General features: G+C 42.3%; 1 protein-coding gene across 1 annotated transcript in view; it reads left to right on the top strand.

Annotated features, from left to right (window-relative positions):
• Positions 1-19,798, top strand: part of LOC116290748 (uncharacterized) — a 57,552-nt gene that overhangs the window by 5,210 nt on the left and 32,544 nt on the right. The window lies entirely within an intron of this gene.

Genomic DNA, 19,798 nt, shown 5'->3' with positions numbered 1-19,798 from the left:
AGCGTGCTAAAGTTAGACGGCGTAGAAAAGAAAGCTAAAGGCGTAAAAAAGTACGTGGTTAAGAAGGACATTACGCATGAGTCCTACCTCAACGTATTACGAACACGCAAGGAACAGCGGCATAAGATGAACAGCCTGCGCAGCTATGGTCATCAGATACATAACGTCACGCAGGAGAAGGTGTCACTGTCTGCATTTGACGGTAAGCGATGGATGTGTGATGACGGAGTGCATACGATAGCATTCGGACATCACACGATAAGCAGTTCTTCTTTGACGAACCCACGCGTGGGACCATCATGAAGATAATACGAGATGGGCTGACCCTTCTTAGCTATCGCACTTCGGATCTGGTAAGTTTCCAAAGACCAATTAGGATCCGTAGCTCTTTTGGATCCTCCTTCTAATTCACCCGGCTCGTAGAGATATCGAACCGTGACATTACCTAATTTTTTTTCATGGGGGAAGACCGCCCTCGAACTTCTGACGAAGGACTTGTGTTCCACGTGTTTCTTTTTTATGGCATCCCTGGGTTTCATTCCCGTAGCCCTGGCCGCCTCGTTGTTCAAAGCCGCGACGACCTGGGGGAGCCTCTGAGTCCATTCCCTATTGCGTTTGGAGGGATCTTCCAGCTCTTTCCAATACTGGTATCCAAAGAGACGCTCGGCCAGGGTCTTATTGAATCTTTCGACAATGCTTTGACCCCTGTGGTACTCTGCTTTAGCTCTTCTAATCTTAGTGTCGTGGTCTTTCAGGGTCTTGGTAACCACGCCCATAAACTCTGTTCCCGCATCCACTTGCAGCAGCTTGGGCCATTTCAAGGCGCGCTTATAAACCCTACCTAGGGCTTCTGCGACTTCCCCAGAATCCTTGCTGGTTATAGGTTCGGCGTCCTTGTATCTGCTTGCGATATCAACTACGGTCAAAGCGTACCTGTAAGTCTTTTTTCTTACCTTATCGTGCGGTAAGAAAAGCAAATCCGCTTGATGAACTTCATTGGGGGTATTTACGGTGAAGCTGGGCCTGGGAATGTACTTGGGCACGGGAAGATAAACCTGCCAGAGGGTTTGTTTTTTCAACCAGTTCTTAGCCGTTTCGTCTGATACCCTGGCCGCGGTCGCGAGTTTCTTGATAGCTGACGCTCCTCTCCAATAGCCTTCCGGCCCATAGTAAATCCTTTTAAGTTTGTCCTCTACGCGGCCCATTATATGAATTCCAAAACAAGATTGATCTTACGTCCGTTAAAATCCACCGTCTTTCCGTCCACTTTAATGGTGATGTTTATGCTTTCTACCAAATTAGATAAGTCATAGCTCAAAGAAATGGGAGTGTATTCTACTGGGTCAAATGGATTACCTTGGGGCAGAAACTTGGACATAAGAGAAGACTTTTCTCCATTGTTGTAACTATGGACCAAGTCGCAATAGACTTCGTAAGAGGATGCGACTTTCCATTTCACATCATATGTACTGCCGCTATTTATCGTGGTACTAGTAAGGCCCAGGAGTTCTACCAATGAACTGCCCTTTAGATTGGCGCTTCCACTATTTTTCTTGAGTTTCATTTCATGGGGTAATCCTGTGGTAAGAGTGTATCCATGCTTCGCTAGCTCCTTAGCCAGTGTTATTGGGGTGTAATGGGAATCTGGTATTTTTGGTTTGGTGCCGGAAGTTCCGATGACAAAGCCATTAATTAAATTATGCCAAGAATTGTACAAAGAGCAACTAACCAACCGAGCCCTTTCCGCGCGGATGGGAGGATTCAGATAAGTAGTAAAGTTATTCTTGTCGCTTTCCAAAAAGACGATCATTATATTAGATACGCCAAAGCCACGCCTCCGGCCAGCCCTGCGACTCCTACGAAGACCAGCTCACTATCTTTTTGTTTCTTAGAAGGCTGGTAGTAATTCTTGAACTGAGGCTTTTTTAACGCCACTGTGGGATGCGCTTGCGCATAAAGTTTGAAGGCGTAGTCTGTGTTTTCGAAGTTCTTGTCTGCCTGCATTTTGTCTTGGTAGTTCTTATCCAACCAATCCCTGTAAGCTTGTCTTTTTTCATTCCAAGCCGCTACGTCCCTTTGATATTTCTCCAGCGCTAAGTCGTGTCTCTTTCTTTCGGCGGCACCGCTTTTGTCGCCTCTAACTAATCTATCTAAATATTGACCACCATAATTAGCTCCAGTGAATGCTAAAGCTGCAATGACTCCACCTGCGACTAAGCTAACCATTATACATTAGGTAGGTACTTTTCCTTCCGTAGGTAATCCTTTACCATGATAGCCCCGCCAACGGCAGCGGTCATCTTAGCAAAGTTAGCGAAGCTCTTGCTTGGGTCTTCAGTAAAGTCTTCTTTGAGCACTTTCTTACCTACCCAACCAATACCCGCAACAATAGAAGTAATAATAGCTGCTTCTTCAACAGTTTTCAACAACGCGGTCGACATTATATTACAAAGCGAGAAGGAAAATCTAGGTCGCCACGGGTGATAAATCTACTCCATTTCAGGGATCTTACTCTTTTTCGTCTCTACAGGTGCGTGATATGTTGGCGGCACATGCACGGCCTCCCACTTTACTTCTGGCTTCATATTCCACCATTGTAAGTAAAGGCTGCCCGCTGCTATAGCAATTCCTAACGCACCAATGACGTACCCAGGATTAATGGAGGATTCCTTTTCGTCCTCCACCTTTTCCACCTTCTTTGCTTTGTTCTTCTTATTCATCTCCGCGAGCTTCTTTCCCGCGGCAACTCTGCCTGCAGATTTAGGCTTGGTAATCTTCTGCTCCTCCTGAGGTTGTTCTTCGGTACCACTCATCTTATACTAAGGGACTTGAAGGACTTGACAAGTAACTTGATGACGACTTGACAATGACTTGGCAATGACTTGACAACGACTTGACTAAGTACTTGAGGCGACTTGACTAAGTACTTGAGAATGACTTAAGGACGACTTGACTAAGTACTTGAGGTGACTTGACAACGACTTGACTAAGTACTTGAGGCGACTTGACTAAGTACTTGAGAATGACTTAAGGACGACTTGACTAAGTACTTGAGGTGACTTGACAACGACTTGACTAAGTACTTGAGGCGACTTGATCAGGTACCTCAGCAAGTGCTGCCTGAAAGACCTTTTCAACTTCTCTGCCCTTTTTGAAGTCCTTCCAAGATGTTCCGAAGGAACCTAGTACCTCCTTCAAGTCGACGTGCTGAGCTACGTGAAGTGCCGCAGAGGCGACCGCCATTAACTTACCGCACTTCAAAGACAACCACCCACAGGTTATCTTAAGTTCTTGGGATATGACATAGTCATCTCTTATGTCCTTCTGTAGTTGCTCCACGTCGTCTATAGGCAGTGCAAGTCCAAGCAATTTAGTGGCAAGTCGGATAGCGGAGTCTGCTACGGCGTCCGTGGTCTTACTTGCAAGGGCGGCCTCATACCTCTTATGGAACTTCTTAACTTCTTCTTCTGACAACTTATTAACTTGCTCATGGGTAAGTTCCTTGCCTATCATTTCTTTGCACTTCCCAGATGACACAAGGATGTTAAGTTGTTCCTTGAGGTTACTTTCGTCTAACTGCGTGGGGACTTCATCTAAGAGCTGCTCAATCTCCATATACATTAACGTCATAAGGAAACCTCAAAGAGAAAATCATTTTGGAATGTTGGTGCGTCTTTAAATGCCGCATGTATTCGTGCAGCTGTTCCTTGCTTATCTCGCCGCCGTAGTCGCTTAAAATGGTTTCCAGGTCAGACTTACTGGGTGTATAAAATACTACGAGAGAGCCTATGTTTTCCCTAAAGGGTTTAGAGACACTGGTAAGCTGCTGGGAAAGCAACCAAACGCTGATATTGTCGTGTCTGCCGCTGAAAGCGAGCTTCACTAATTCGGAGGTGCGCCTTTTTACGTCGTCCCCACAGGCAATGTCATCCAGTATGAGTAAAGTCTGCGTATCTTTAGGGAATTGCTTATGCCAGAACTTCAAATGGCTGGATAACTCGTTAGGGTCTAAGATATCTACAAAGAAGTCGTCATCATTCCCGCCTATGCCTTCCCAGGTGCGGTTATTCACGTAGGTGGGGCATAATAGTACTATGTAGTCGAAGCGGTATCTAAAGGGTCCTAATAGCTGCTCTACCACGAACTGGGTCTTTCCGCAGCCGGTGGGTCCTACTATCAGAGCGTTACAAGGTATGTGATCTGGGTCCATATATAGATGGACCCAGTGGAAGCAGTAAGAAGGATTGTCGCCGACGCAAAAGATAAAAGAGACACCATAGAAATGCAAAGGGAAGAGATAGACCGGTTAAAAGAGCGCGTACAGGAATTGTACGATGAAATGTGCGGTCTGAAGCGTGCAGAACGGTTTGGCGCCTTGTTGACGATGGCGACGTGGGCTAAGGAGTCCATTAAGGACTTCATTCGATATCCCCCATAGATATATGGACTGCATTACGTGCGAACTACCTGCTGACTGCATAATCCCTCCCAAAAAACCGATACCCAAACCGTGTAAAAAATACACCTGCCGTCACTGTAATAAGGTATTCTCTGAAGAAGACTTCGTTGGACATTGGTGTCCCGCGGATACTAAAGCACGAAGGACTTTAGACGACGCTCGAGAAGAGTAAGAGGTCGCAAAGAAGATCTTACTAAGCCCCGGCAAGGGGAATTAGCATAGGTCTTTCTTTTTTATTGTTATTTTGTTAAATGCTGCAAAGAGGTCTCAAGTAAGGACCTATTTTTTATTGTTATTTTGTTAAATCATCGTATCGAAGAATGGTTAACATGATTATCTTTTTGCTGGTTTCAACGATGAGAAAGAATGATACCTCATCTTTTGATGGGGGCTTAACAAAATAACAAGAAATAATAGACCTTATCCTAAGACCCTCTTACAGGGTTTAACAATTTAACAATAAAAAATAAGGTATATATAATGAAGTGCGTGCAATGTGATAGAACTTTTAGTAGCAAGCAGCGACTGCAATACCATCTTTCCAAGAAAGTCTGTCAGAAGACCATCAGCACTGTTTGCGGTGACTGCGGTAAGGAACTGTCCACAGTACAGGCCCTACGATATCACCGCGAGCATAGAGTCTGCCTTAAAGGTCATTGCCGCCGATGCGATGAACCCCTCTTCGAAGAAAACTGGCATAAATACCGCTGCCGACGTTACCACCTCGAAGAAGTCGTCTGTGAAACCCACGGCGATTTAGCAGAGCGATGTTGCCCCCTTGAAACCAGCCGGGCTTTAGTGCTGCGTAAGAAAGAAATAGACCAAGATTTCGTATGCTTTGACGACTACGAAGGAGTAAGATGGGAGAACCGAGAACACTGGGACGGCATCTGCGATAAATGTGGTTGTCAACGTAGCGAACAACATATTTGGTGTTGCCTGTACGAAGGTCCCAAGCCTTTAGACCATTACCTTGCAATACGAAAAGAATGGTCTAATATATGATGTTACCTTACGTCGCAGCGTTCGCAGGAGGAGCCTTGATTACGATATCGATTGATTTCATGTCGGAAAAAATGAGGTCCGACGTAGCAGACCAATACCTAGAAGCCCATGAGGATGACTAATCACACAATGGATTAGCCTCCGCCTTTCTTTCAACGTCGAACTTCCATCGACCGTTGACTTTACCATAGCTACGTATGTGAGTGTACTCTTCGCCTTGCAGTACGTACCGTACGCAGTCAGGAGCCCATAAGCTGTACTCTTGGCTGCCGTCTAAGAGGACCAACCTTAAGCGGTTAATGTCCTCGAAGACGACGTAATTTTTTATTTTGTATGAAATGCCTTGTATTAATTCGCGCCAGTGAGTTTGTTCAACTATCATTATATTTATGAAATATCTTTCGGTGCGTTTGTAGCGTCTCCTGTGACTTGAAAGCCTTAACGCAGCCAGGACAAGGTATGCGAATGCCGTCGACGTAACGGTCGATTTCCCTGCAGATCAGATCGTAATCGTTGCAAACCATCGTAAGATAACCATTCATTTCATATTGCGTCAATACCGCTTTTTGTTTGTCGGACAATGCGCCGTTACCCTTTGGCGTCTTCAGTTCCAGACATAACCCATTGTATTTTTTATGGGAGTTAAGAATTAGGATGTCGGGTTGACCTGCCTGGTAGCCCTTTTGCCAGCACGTTATCCTTTTACTGGTGGTATCTTGCAATTCCCCGAGTCCAGGTGCTAATAACAGCGTAGGGTGAAACCGGCGTACGTAATCGATGACCTTCTTATGTAAGTCAAACTCATTCTCGATCTTGAAGACCAACTTATTTGGACCATCCAACGAGTACTTTCCCGTCTTCCTTAACGTAGGTAGGACATCCTCGAAGACCCAATCTTGAAATGCCTCTGCTGTCGGTAGCTTGGAGCTAAATATTAACTGATACAAACCAGATTCCGTCACGTACAGGGATTGTGGGTGTGAACCAGAAGGGAGGCGATTCACCTCTATTCTAAATTCACTAAGCCTCTTCTTATGCTTATCCCGCACGTGGACTTTAATAGCATCTTTGGTGTCTGCGTAACCTAATGCCTTTGCTACCTCTTTCGCCTTAAAGTACAGCTTGTCGCTTTGCACTATGCATTGCAGTTTAGTTTCGTTGTTTTTGAATACGCGGAGCATATTATACGTAAGGGATATTTTTATCCTCAGTCATCCTAGTACGCGACGCTTTTTAGCTGATTCATTTCCACGCTTAGCTGCGCGTCTGAGACTACGAAAATGTATGCATTTATCTTAGTAGTGTCGCTGGCGTCTTTGGTGCGCTTGATCTCCAACGTAATGCCGTCCTGGGTATTTACCAGGCGTAATCCCTGTCCATGTAGGTCTTCGTCGTTCGTCGTGCGCATGTCGATCCACAGCGCATACTTATCCTTAAAGAATTCCTTTGGGCTAATTTGGTCGCCAAACTTACGTGCGACTTCCCGGTACACATCCGCGGGCTTTATCCCTTGTGAGTAAACCTTATTAGGCACTCCGTTGATGCTAACACCTACGTTGGTAACGTTAGGATTAAAGAACGCCTCGGAGTCACGCAATCCTGCCGTGTATGTCTTTGCGAACAGCAACATTATCCCTGTAAGGCTGCGCCTGGGAAGGTTAATGCTTTGGTTGATGACCTCTTCGACGTTATTCGTAAAGCTGAACGTCTTGTACATCACGACGTGATCGTAAAGGAAAGCCTTCCCGGAGCTGTATTCCATACCGGCGCTACGTGCTAAGTCTTCGCTGTATACCGTTTCATACTGCAGCTCTAAGTTAGTAACGGAGTATGGGTGGACGGCTGCTGAACTTACGTCCTTTCCCTGTAGGATGTTCGTAGTGTCTGCTAGGGTTACTTCGAACTGTAGTTCGCTTAGCTGCCTTGGGTAGTATGCACCGTGGTTCGTGATAACTTCGAAATCTAATGGAATGACATATTTAGTACCATAAGCCGCCTTTATTTCGTCTTCTCCTGAGGCGCCAGAGGCTGCGCTTCTTACCTTGCGTATGGCATCACTGGCGATTCCCTGCTCTATCCTTTGCGCGCGGTCAAATGCAGTCAACCATAAGTCTTTGTACGTGGTATACAGATCGTACCTATTTAAGTCCAAGAGGGATTCCCCTGCGAACTTCACCCGCATCTTTGAGACAATGTTGCGACCAAGGTCGTTGACAACGTGACGCGCGTCCGCAGTGCTTGGTTGTATTGCTAGGTCAAACCTTAGCGCCAGGGTTCCAGGAACTAAGACTAGGTTATCCGTTAGGCGGGGCACGCCTACGTACAGGGTTTCCCCTGGCTTAGCGCTGCTGGGGGTAAAGGTGACTCGGTGAAAGGTGCGTTCTGCTTTCAGTCCGCCAACCTGCTTAGGTAATACGTTGGGGTTTAACTTTGAGCTTATCATATATAATGGAAGTAGAAGGAACGGATTTTGACCCCACCACCGAAGAAGGTCAAGTCGACATTAACGACGAAGAATACGACGCATGGACTAAAGGCGCGGAAACCGACCCCCTAATCTACGACATGGCTCTAGAAAACAAGTATGGTAATAGATGGAAAAGCTTCAAGGCCGCCTTGAATCGCATGTGGCAATCAAAAAACCACGGCAGCCCCGTCCCTGAGTACTTGGAGCTTCAAAACATAGAGCAGCCTGAGGCAGCCGCGCGGGAAACTGTAGAGTGGGCAACGCAAGAGCTAACGCAGCGCTATTCCCACTTCGAGGCCGACGACGTAAGGCTCACAGAACGCGGAAACAAAGTCCTCATAAGCGTTCAAGACCTGAGATTTCCTGACAAAGACCGCTGGACGAAACCGCAACCCCTTTTCGACGACAATGGTGAAGTTAGGGGTGACGTGGCAAGATTAAAAGGCTTTCAACTAGCTACCCGAAGCGCGTTAGAAAGGTTGGCAGCCTTGAATGAAAAGGTTGCGTTAGAAAAACGCGTCGAGGAACTGCAAGAAACGTTGGAAGAAAGGGAGGCAGATTACATGAGGCAAAACCGACTACTTCTCGATGCTCAAAAGAGAGAAGTTGATGACAAAACCCAAAGAATAATAGAAATTAGAGGACAAAGAGACAATGCCCTACGCGATAGAGACCAAGCCCAAAGGGCTTTCGACCTCACCTTACAGGAGTTAGACCTGACAAAAGAGGAAGCTAAAAACTTGCATATCACCATATCCGGCTCTTTGGAGGAACGGCGGCAGTTGGTTGCCGAAATCAACACTAAAGAGGAGCAAATCCGGCAAAGAGATCAGGCTATCGAAGACCTGGAGGGGCAAATAGAGCGGCAGCAGGAAATAATCAACGACCAAACTCGTACCGAGGAAGAAAGGGAAGCAGCTCAAAAGGAAGTGGAGGCCCTTGAAATACGCCTTGCGGAATTACAAGCGCAAAAGGAAAACCTGGAAAAAGAGCTGGGGCTTACCACCAAGGAAAAGGTAAAAAGAGCCCTTTTGAAGTATGGCGTTCCGCTGGCGTTTGCGGTCGCTATTAGCACCGTAGTAGGAGTTATCCTATCCGCGCTTAAGGCTACAGGCGCAGGCGTAAAGAAATTAGGCAATGGGCTGGCGGACTTGGGAAAAAAGATGGCAGCCGGTCTTCCTGGGCTGCTGGGTTCGGTTGTTTCCTTGGCACTTAGGGCCGGCGGAGAACTGCTAAAGTTCGTGGGGAATAACGTTTGGATCTTGGTCGTCGCTATTGGAGTGGTACTCCTGAAGAAGATTCAGGGTTAATCTTATCTGGGTACGTTACTGGGGGCTTATCCTTGTCGGGTACCCGAGGCGTTCTCGGCTTGGGATAAGTAAAGATAGTATTCGCGCCGCCTCGATAATGCGGGACTAACGGCAGCACGCTCATGGTGCTAATGGGTTTGTGGTTCCAGGCGGCATCGTCGTTTTTATGCACACCATTTATCACTACATAACCAAAGTTTGATCCGTCGCTGGTAACGTCGTCAGGAAACACCTGCAGCTTAGCATACTTACAGTTAACTACCACGTGAAACGTAACTGGTGTTAGGTTTTCACCGCTAAACTTGTTTGGCTCCATCGAAAAGTGAGCTACTCTCCTATTGCTCGAGGAAGTTCGATAGGGAGTTAAAGGCTCGTTATTCTCATCAACAAGCCTAAACCCCACGTTTGCGCTTACCAACGTACCGACGTTAACGGTGCAAACGACTAACGCAGGACCTCCAACTTCAGCCCACATCCCCACATCGAACCACTCGTGTTTGTTGTAACTCTCTGACCCTAGGTAGTGGAGGTAACGCATTTCGCTTAAATGTGGATTCATATATTTAAAGGCTAAGCACCGTAAGAGTGCTAATTGTCATGTGATTATAAGCCTTATTTCTCTGATCTTCTATGCTATTTATGCAAACGCTCCCGGTGTCGTCTACGCGTATCTGCAGCTTTACCTCCCCATGGCAATCGGCAACCATGTGTAAAGTCCAAACCGATAAATTTTCAGTGCTACTCGTCGGTGGTTCTGCGGAAAAGTGTGCTGGCTCCCTGTTGTTCGTCTTCGCGCGCATTGGCTGTAGTGCGCCGTTAACATCGCAAAATCGAAACCCAATGTTAGCATGACTCGCGGAGCCAAGGCAAATGCTACAAAGGATTAATTTCTTTCCTGAGTAGTTCAAATTCACGGACATGCCCGTGACATCGACCCAAGATGCCTGGGTGTATTTTTTCTCGCCTGTGTAAGTCGTATAAACACAATCTACTCCAGCTACGTAGGGGTTGTTCATCGCCATATATAATAACTCAGACCAACACCCGCGGCTGCTAAGCCGGCTTTTAGTAAGTTATGGTCGTATTCCTCGGGTATCGTAGGCATAACATGGACCTTCTTCGATGGTTTCTTAACTATGGGTAGCTTCGCTTCGTGTGACTTTTTTGGCTTCTCTACGAAGTGAGGAATGTTCCTAAGAGTGTCAGAGTTCACGTCGTTCACCCCAAACTTCATATCCTTAGTAGCTCGCTGCAGCTTGTTGTTATAACCCACAACGGAATTGGCGTTAATAACTAAATTACTTGGCATTAACCAACAACCAGGCGACAAAGCGTAATCCAGTCGCACTTTAGACTGCTGCACCGCTAATTGATATCTCTGCACCGACTTGGATATGTTGTTCTCTATTATTGCAGACTCAAATAAAGTTAGGAATTCTTGTTGCGTTTCCTGTGAAGCGCCTTGGGATCCAACAATGGGGTTGCGGGTATTTACCTGCGCTCCCAGGATGCAGTACACGAATGCTTCAATGCTACGGTTAATCCTGGCTAGGTTCCTTAAACCTTTTCCTTTCATTAACACGAACGGATCCCAAGTGCCGGGGTAGTTTGTTTGAATTCTGGTAATTAATGAATTATTGCTCTTATCACCACCCATATCACCGAACTCTAACTCATTACTTGGGTATTCCTGATGCCCATAATCAGCCGGCTTCTCACCGTTGGCACCCCAAACGTAAACTATACCCAGCCCATGCGTCTTACCCTCCTTATAACGAAAGTCTCTTTGCTGTGGTTTGAATTCATTAATTAACCTTTCCAGGGCTGCGGCGTCATATCGGTTATTCATTGGATTAAATGCCTTATCTCCCGGTAGGGGTACGTTAAGCTCCTTCAACAACCTCCTTACCGTAAAGGCAACGTGAAACTGCATAATTGGAATGTGAAACATGTCCGCGGCAACGCCACAACCTTTAGTGGCGGCCCAGACAGCAAAGTTTAACTGCTGCGGCCAATACCGCATGTTGGGCCCTGCTAACCATTCCCTGGCCTCTTTACCCGACGTATGCTTTAACATCGTATCCCCATAGATATTTCTTACTACTACATCAAATGATTGCCTACCCACTGAAATCTTCAGGTGCGTTACCAGCTTTTCGAAGTTGTTTACACCACCTTCAGCATCGTAAAATGGGTAATCTTCCGTGGTTAACAATAAGTTTCTAGGAAAATTGGGTGCTTTATACACGGGTGCCTCCTTCGTTATTGGCAAATGCTGTGCCTTTTTCCTCTCCTCATGCGGCTCCAAGTCTGTATTGCTGTATATTCTTTCGCCGTTATAGTAAATCCCATCGGGCCTTCTTTCGAACTTACTAGGGTCTGCATGCGGAAACATCTTCCTAAAGGCTCTCCAGTTGGCATAATCCCGGTTGTCGTGATGTGGCTGCTCCTCAATATCATCCCCAAAAGCGTCGTACATTAGTATATATAATGGATGTTATACCATCAGCACCTCCACTCTATCCTGATTTACCTACAAAACCCAATGAATTGAATGCCGAGAACTTCCGCTTGAATAAGGCAAATCTAATCCTCGCTTACTTAGAGGGTCAAACGAAGCACTATGAGGAGGTCAGGAAAAAGTATGCTAGAGCCCGAAGCATATTACATAAAATCGCGATAACTTCCGGCTCCATGTCCGTGGCGTTAACAGGCTCTGGCGTTGCTACTTCGCTTACTGGACCGGGAATAATTGTTGGAGTTCCTTTGGCTAGCGTCGGCGCCGTCTGCGGCATCGTTTCCGCTGTTACAACAGGCATCATGAAACAGTTGTCAAGCAAGATATCCAAGCATGACACGACAATAGCTCTGTCAAGGGCTAAAGTAAATACTATCACTGACCTTGTCTCAAAGGCTTTGCGTGACAGAAAGATAGACGACGTAGAATTCTCGCTTATTCTGGCCGAAGAGGAAAAGTACGAGAAATTAAAGTCGGACATAAGGAATAAAAAAACAGTCGTAAGAGATCTTTCCGAGGAATCTCGCAAAAAGATCTACCAGGAGGCAAAAGAAGAGCTTCAAAGAAAGCTTGCTCAGTAAACATCTGCTTTGAAAAAAGCAAGACAGGATTCTATTTACATATTGAACGCCGGCTGTCTGGGTCATATGCGTAATCAAATGTCTGAAGCTATCATTGACGTCGACACATTCCTGAGCGCCTTAACAACCAGCGATTTTAAAAGTGAATATCGAGTCTACTTTCAAACTTGCTGGTTGTTAAGGCGAAGGGGCATGATCGGAATGTTGTCTATTGTCTTACACGTGAACAACTCATTGTTCTTCCTAGGCACGCCACTTCCGCCACGTGAAAGTAAAACCCCGCCTCGCAGCTGTCATATTATTACGTCAGTCGCCTTGGAATCCATCCTAACAGGGGGTGGTTGGGGTCTATCTTGTAAAATATTTCGTAAATTACGTCAGGGTAATAAGGAATATCCTTATCCAGCCGACAAAACATCCACTCGGCTTTTGTCATATCAGAAACCTCGGGAATAGACTTACCGGTAATTTCAGACAAAAGATAGGGAATAGCTTTGTAATATTTCCCTAGTTTTAATTTTTTCAATGTCTTCCGTAGACTTTGTGGGGTTGGCTCTTCTAAATGGTCTATAATTTTCTTCTTTACTTCGTTGTCTAAATATACCGGTCGATAACCTTGGATATGACTCATCCAGTCCCTAAAGTATTTTATTCTCTTATAAGGTGTTTTCTTGCGGCCTCCGTTGGAATAATATTGTTCCCTGGTAGCACAAGGCACGGCATTACGAATATTTTTACCGCACTCGTAACACTGTGCTGACGTGTCGTCTTCTATTTGCATTTTCTTGTCGCAACACCAGAAACCCTTGGGCTTAGGTATGTTAACTTTAGGTCTTAGACAAATTATGCAAAAGTCGTTAACGAACTTCTTACATTCTTCGCACTCCATATATAGACTAACATATTTGCGCTGTTGCCCCCAACCACACTTGGAGTGGGGATTGTCCGTAGGTGGATTTTTGACACGGGTCTTGCCCGTGTCGAGATTGCGCTGGAACCCCCATTCCCTATACTACTTCACCCGTTGATAGAACATCGTTGCGCCATGCGTTGTGAACGCGAATAAACTATTATCTATTTACGTTCAGTGCGACATGTGACGGAGCCTAGAGAAATACCGCCCGCAGCGCGTCGATATAAAAACATAACATCAATGAATAGGTCCTTGCAATAGCCTAAGGGTCAAACCTATTCATTTCTACCTTTTTTGCACACAGCTTATTAATTTAACTTGTGAATCCAAGTGATTCGATGCCAAAGAAATCGGATTGATTAGTCATTTTAGTGGAGAAAACGATTTTGTGAAAGAAAGAAAAAAGGAAGGAAAAAAAGAAAGGAAGGAAGGAAGGAAGGAAGGAAGGAAGGAAGGAAGGAAAGAAGGAAGAAAGAAAGATTCCAGGTTTCTCTCCCTCTCCCTCTTCCTCTCCTACTCTCTCCCTGTAATGATGACGTCAAATTGCCATGTAGGGAGGGAGGAATACCTTTAGTACTGTGTTTTATAGTCTCCCTCTCAAACGCGGGGAGAGCCAGGAAGGATCTGGGATCGACACTAATGGCGGATGAAACGAAGATTGGAAAACATATTGGTTCGTTACCTTTAACTTTTTAAAGGATTTGTAGTTAGACAGCGGCAAGGGAATTTATAAACGTGATGCATTGTGGTCTAGATTCGATAAAAACAGCCATATAGGGCTTAATATGCTGATCAAAAGATGCTTGTACCAAAGCGAGACTACAATGCACTAAGGACTAAGAGGAGTCACTTATTGCGGAGACCAAAACGAATGCAGGCTCACCTAAAGGACGCTAAGAATTATGATGACGCTAGATTTGTTTTAAGAGCTTTGAAAGTGCCTACTCTTCTTCTTAACAACAATTAAATCTGCTATACTATCATTCATCCGGCCTTATTATCCATTCAACCCGTCTTCACGCTAAACCTCTTACTTTACGAGTACTTTGGTACACTACTTGACTCACGTGACGCTCTAAAGCCTGTCACGCAAAGTCCTTCTTTTTGTCACGATATTCCAGCCTGTACACTAAATTACATAATATTAAGGTTTGGGTTTTGGGGTAAAGCATTTCTTTTTAAGTAACAATATTTGAATTTTTTTCAATTTTTACTTTTTTTCATTCCCTCCTATCAAGTATCGTCAAAACGTATATGCAAGAGGAATGATTTTTATAGACATACAAAATAAGTAGGTTAGATTCAAACTAAATAATATTTTCCACAAAAAGGGAAAGTTTTTTAGGAAATATTTCGCCAGATAAAGAAGAAAACTGAATATTTTGCGAATTACTCGAATTCAATCACCCAAGTAAACTAACTGAATGAATGCAAGACCGGAAATTAAAATTGAAATTTTTCATGTGTTAGAAGTTTCTCACTCTCTGAGAAGAGGGAAAACGCACTTTTAAACCCTGAAAAATTTCGTTCAAAAACAATTTAAAAATTCCAAATACAGAGGGGGGATATTTGACGAAACTATATACAGTCGACCTCTATTAAGCGGTCACCCACGGGACTTAGCCAAGTGACCGCTTAATAGAGGTTGACCGCTTGATAGAGGTTTTACTTATTTAGGCCACATTTTGCAGAAAATTAACAAAAGAGTGCATAATTGATCACGAAATGTACATTTTATTCTTAGAAAACAGTAACACTAGAAAATAGAGCAATAAAGTGCAAAATTGCTCACTCAAAATATTTTTTTTCGTCGCAAACTGAAGAACAACATTGCATGACTACGTCTACTTGCTATAAAAAAAATCACAAAATTCACATCGCTGGTGTAAACATGATTTGTTTAAGGTACAGTACAGTATTATGAAAAAAACTCAGTTATGGTTGTTTGTAATTTAGGGGCAGACAACTTAAGTTCATGAAACATGTCGTTCACTTTGCTAAGCGCTAGCGACAGTTCTTCGTGACCATGGAATTGCGCGAAGTGGAAATTGGCCAAAATAAACTGGCTAGTGCTGCGGATTTGCTTTATATACAGTGACGTAAAATACGAACATCTGTTATTGAAGTTATGCTATCTAAACAACTGTTAAAAGAATGTTGACATGTTTTATGTATTTGGTGTCATAATACATCAATGTGTAATCAGTAGGTGACCGCTTAATAAAGGTTAAATACAATGCAAGTTTACAAATTGGTACGTTGATATGGTGACCGCGTCCGCTTAATAGAGGTGACCGCTTAATAGGGGTCAAGTTTACAGTATACATGAGAGAGAAAATTTGGGACTTTAGTAAGTGACCGTTGAATAGAGGGTGACCGCTTAATAGAGTGCCGCTTAATAGAGGTTCGACTGTAGTAGCCAGACAACTTAACATTAACTGAATCATATCACATATCTGACTCCTTTATATGTTGTCACGAAATCTCCTAATTGCGAAGAAAAACCATCAAAAACTTCATATTTTTATTCATCTTACTCCATAAAGGACAAAAATAATAGATTATCTATACAATTCGAGAAAAATAATCTTATATAGGATAGGAAAACGTTAGTTTTAGATTTCGTGCAGAAGGGTTGTTTACCATTAGCAGGGCTGTCAACCCCCAAGGTATTCAAATCTGGAGAATTGATAGGGTAGGGACATGACGTCACAGCGGAAAAAAGCGCGCGAAAAAGACGTCATTCACTTTGTAACATTTGATGTGATTGGTTTATTTTTGACCAATCAGATTATCGCTTATATTACAATGGCCTGCTTGCGAGAACAGTTTATGAGGAATGTTTTGATTTTGTTAGCGATGTAAAATAACAAAAACAACACAAAAATAATTGAAATTTTATAGTTGTGAAAGTCGAATCTAGATATGGTCAGCTTCGGCGATTATCCGGGAGATTTGAGACTCTAATCTGGAGACCGGGAGATACGGTCCAAAATCTGGAGACTCCCGGCTTATCCGGGAGAGTTGACAGCCCTGCATTAGTGTTGACGGTGTCTGGAAATGGTAAGATTTAATAATGCATGGTTTGGAAATTACATTTGGCGTTGACCAGCAAAAAATTACAGAAATGTTTGTAACCCACAAGGTTTTGGAAACTGTTCATTAGGATTTTACGAAAGAAATAAACAGAAATGCGAGGGGAAAAAAGAAAAATTGTCAACAGATCTGATTTATAAGTAAATCTTTCAACGTTGACAGATTAATAGGAAAAAAACAATAATATACAAATATTGTATTCAAAATTTAAAAAATAGTCAAATAAATCGTAATATCATTAACCCTGTAAAAGCATACTCAAAGCGTTTCAAAAGTGCGGGTAGAAAATTCAAGGTGGAAAATTGCATGGAGAAAAGTGAAAAAACATTTCAAAAACGTAAACTAAAACGAATTTGAATGTTAGACAAATCTTTCAACAGCTGTGATAAATGAAACTTCTGACTGGAAATGTTATTCCAGTTACAAACAATGACACTTGCGAGTCTTCATTTGCACTCATAATAAAAAGACATTAGTAAAAAATATTCTACAGGTTTTCAGTTAGATTTAGGGTGCAAACGTAGACAGATATAGCCCAGACAATGTGATCTTGACACGCGTTTATAACAGCAGGGTTCTCTTAACAGCCGGCTTGCTACTAGGAATTGCCTTCGTTACAAAAACCTTAGGCCGATTTAAAAAAAAAATTTTTATTACTATTATTTTTTAAAAGACTTCACATTGGGTTTAGGATATTTCTATAAGGAAACATTTACTGACAAATAGTTGATTTGAATTCAATAGCTCGAACTTTAATGCATCATGGGCCTTTGAAAACCTGCTCTTTGAATCGTTCGCGCGTGAGATTTTTGACTGGGACCATAATACTCTATTACAGCACGTCCCCAAGCTAAAAAAAAAGCTAACGACACACCCATGCATCATCCATGCCGCTCAAGTATGTTCCGATTTCCAATTTGTTTTCAAGCTCTGGGATAACCATGATAGACTTAACAATTCCGCAGGTAATAATGATTTCATAATCAAAAACTAACACCCTGCTATGGATGGAAATAACATCGAGACAACCGACCCTCATTTTAGTCTACATTACGTCCGGATAAATAATTATTTTGAATTCATTTTATTGATATTTTGACTTTTATTTATCTAGATTTTTAAAGATTAACTTGAATACTGCGTTTTATGCTGGCGGAAATTTGTCTACTCAACTTTCTGATACATATTATTTTGGAAGTGTCTAGATACCCGGGACCCGGGAACGATTTTCAAAATACTAGATACCCGGGAGTTTTTAGTTTTTATTAAAAATCCCCGCTAATAATAACTTTCATGGATTCAAAGTCTTCTAACTTTGTTTAGGATAGCAAAGCGCTTCTTAGAATCCTTAGACATTTGATGAATATGCATTCGCCGAGTCTCGCCATACTATATACACGGCGTCCAAGTTGTGGCACTTAGAAAAATTTCACACTAGTAAACAAGGTCCCGGGAACGATTTTCAAAATACTAGATACCCGAAAGTTTTTAGTTTTTAGTTTTTATTAAAAATCCCCGCTAATAATAACTTTCATGGATTCAAAGTCTTCTAACTTTGTTTAGGATAGCAAAGCGCTTCTTAGAATCCTTAGACATTTGATGAATATGCATTCGCCGAGTCTCGCCATACTATATACACGGCGTCCAAGTTGTGGCACTTAGAAAAATTTCACACTAGTAAACAAGGTCCCGGGAACGATTTTCAAAATACTAGATGCCCGGGAGTTTCTAGTTTTTATTAAAAATCCCCGCTAATAATTTTGTTTAGGATAGCAAAGCGCTTCTTTTAGTCACGCAACGCTCCTGAAATATTGCAATAGACTGGGAGCGAAAATTTTATGCTTTAATTGGACACTTTATTTCCATGAATTTGTAAATTCTTGTTTATCTATTGGAATAGTATATTTTAATTATAGTGAACTCACTTAAAGTGTGAAACAGTGTTACATCTAAATTATCTAAATAATGAATGAATGAATGTGAATGAATGAATGAATGAATAGACAAATTAATAAATAAATAGATAAATGTATAAATAAATAAATAGAGAGAGAGAGAGAAAGAGAGAGATAATTAAATAAACAATTTAAAAAATAAACAGTCAAATAAATAAATAAACGAATAAATATTTAAATTATGAAATGAGAAGAGATCGTTCAAAAAACACCAATAAATTAAGAAGAGGAAATGAATATAAATAATAGATTGATAAATAAATAAATAAATATAGTTAAATAAATAAACATAAAATATCTATAGAATACATTTTAAAATAATTCCCACGTTTGAAACTAACCCAAAATTTAAAAAAAATTCACACCAACTGGCGACTGACTATTTTTTCTTAAATAGAAACGTTTTATGCAAAGGAAAGCCGGAATTATTTCAAAACAGGAAAAAAACATGAGGTTTAGGTTTCACTGCACCAGTTTATTGAAAAAGTTGAATAAAAACCAGACAAATTATTTTTTAAAATGTTGTACTATTATAGAATTTTCTTAAACTTCGCACATTGATGGAATTTAACCTGTTGTCTCTAAAAATAACTTGAATAATATATAGTCTTGCAAAAAAGTGTGGGTTTTGGTTTGTTAAAGTTGGAAATTATACAATTTTTCAAAGGTGTAATGCCCGTGCTGAGCAATTCTGAACCATCCGTGCGAGGGCTCCAAGTGGCCGCACATTCAGCGCTCCAAAGTAGTCAGTGTCGGCATTTTAGGTGAACGTAATTTCCATTTAAGGTTTTAACTTTTCATTACGTTAAAACAGATGCTCAGGTTTGGTATTTCATTTTGCATGAGTTGCAAAACCAATTTCGCATCTTTGGTGCTTTGTTAAGTGAAGTGCAAGAAAAGTGAAACCATGTCAGGCATCGCTCACAGGCAATGCTCTTTTGGGACTCATCTGATATCACCTTGCAGCAGACAGTGCAACAAAATTTCTGATTTTCCTTTTTGTGTAAGATGCCAAGAACATCCACCCATGTATCTTTCTGAAAATACTTTTCTGCTCTGTAGATATCAATAGTCTCTTGGTCTTTAATGGTGTCTGGAATTTCTTGGATGTTATATTGAAGATCAGATTTAATTAAAAGCCGTTTTCCACTTAGAGCTTCAGCTGCTGACAGGGTGTTTGTAAGGCATTCTAGAATGATGCGGTCTTTTTCTTTCGGTTGTAGTTTGGAGAAAGGTAGCATTTTTTGTTCCTTAATCTTTTTCTTCTTTTTTGGAAGCCCAATGACAGTTAGTTCAGCACCTTTAGGACGCCCTCTTTTCATCATTCTGGGTGGCATTATATAATCGGTTCTAACATCTTCATCATTTACTTTCAATTCTTCAAACATAGAGGGATTACTTTTTGCTGCAATTTCTTCACTGTCATCAACACCTTCAATACTTTTATCATTTCCTCCTTTAATGACAAAATCATTTGCAACAACAGTTGCAATT

Source organism: Actinia tenebrosa, unplaced genomic scaffold, assembly GCF_029948245.1.
Source record: "Actinia tenebrosa isolate PJP-AT-01 unplaced genomic scaffold, QUT_ActTen_1.0 PGA_scaffold1__47_contigs__length_23844297, whole genome shotgun sequence".
In the NCBI taxonomy this organism is placed as follows: Eukaryota; Metazoa; Cnidaria; class Anthozoa; order Actiniaria; family Actiniidae; genus Actinia; species Actinia tenebrosa.
Note: the sequence above shows the minus strand (reverse complement) of the source record. Positions and strands in the feature narration are given on the sequence as shown.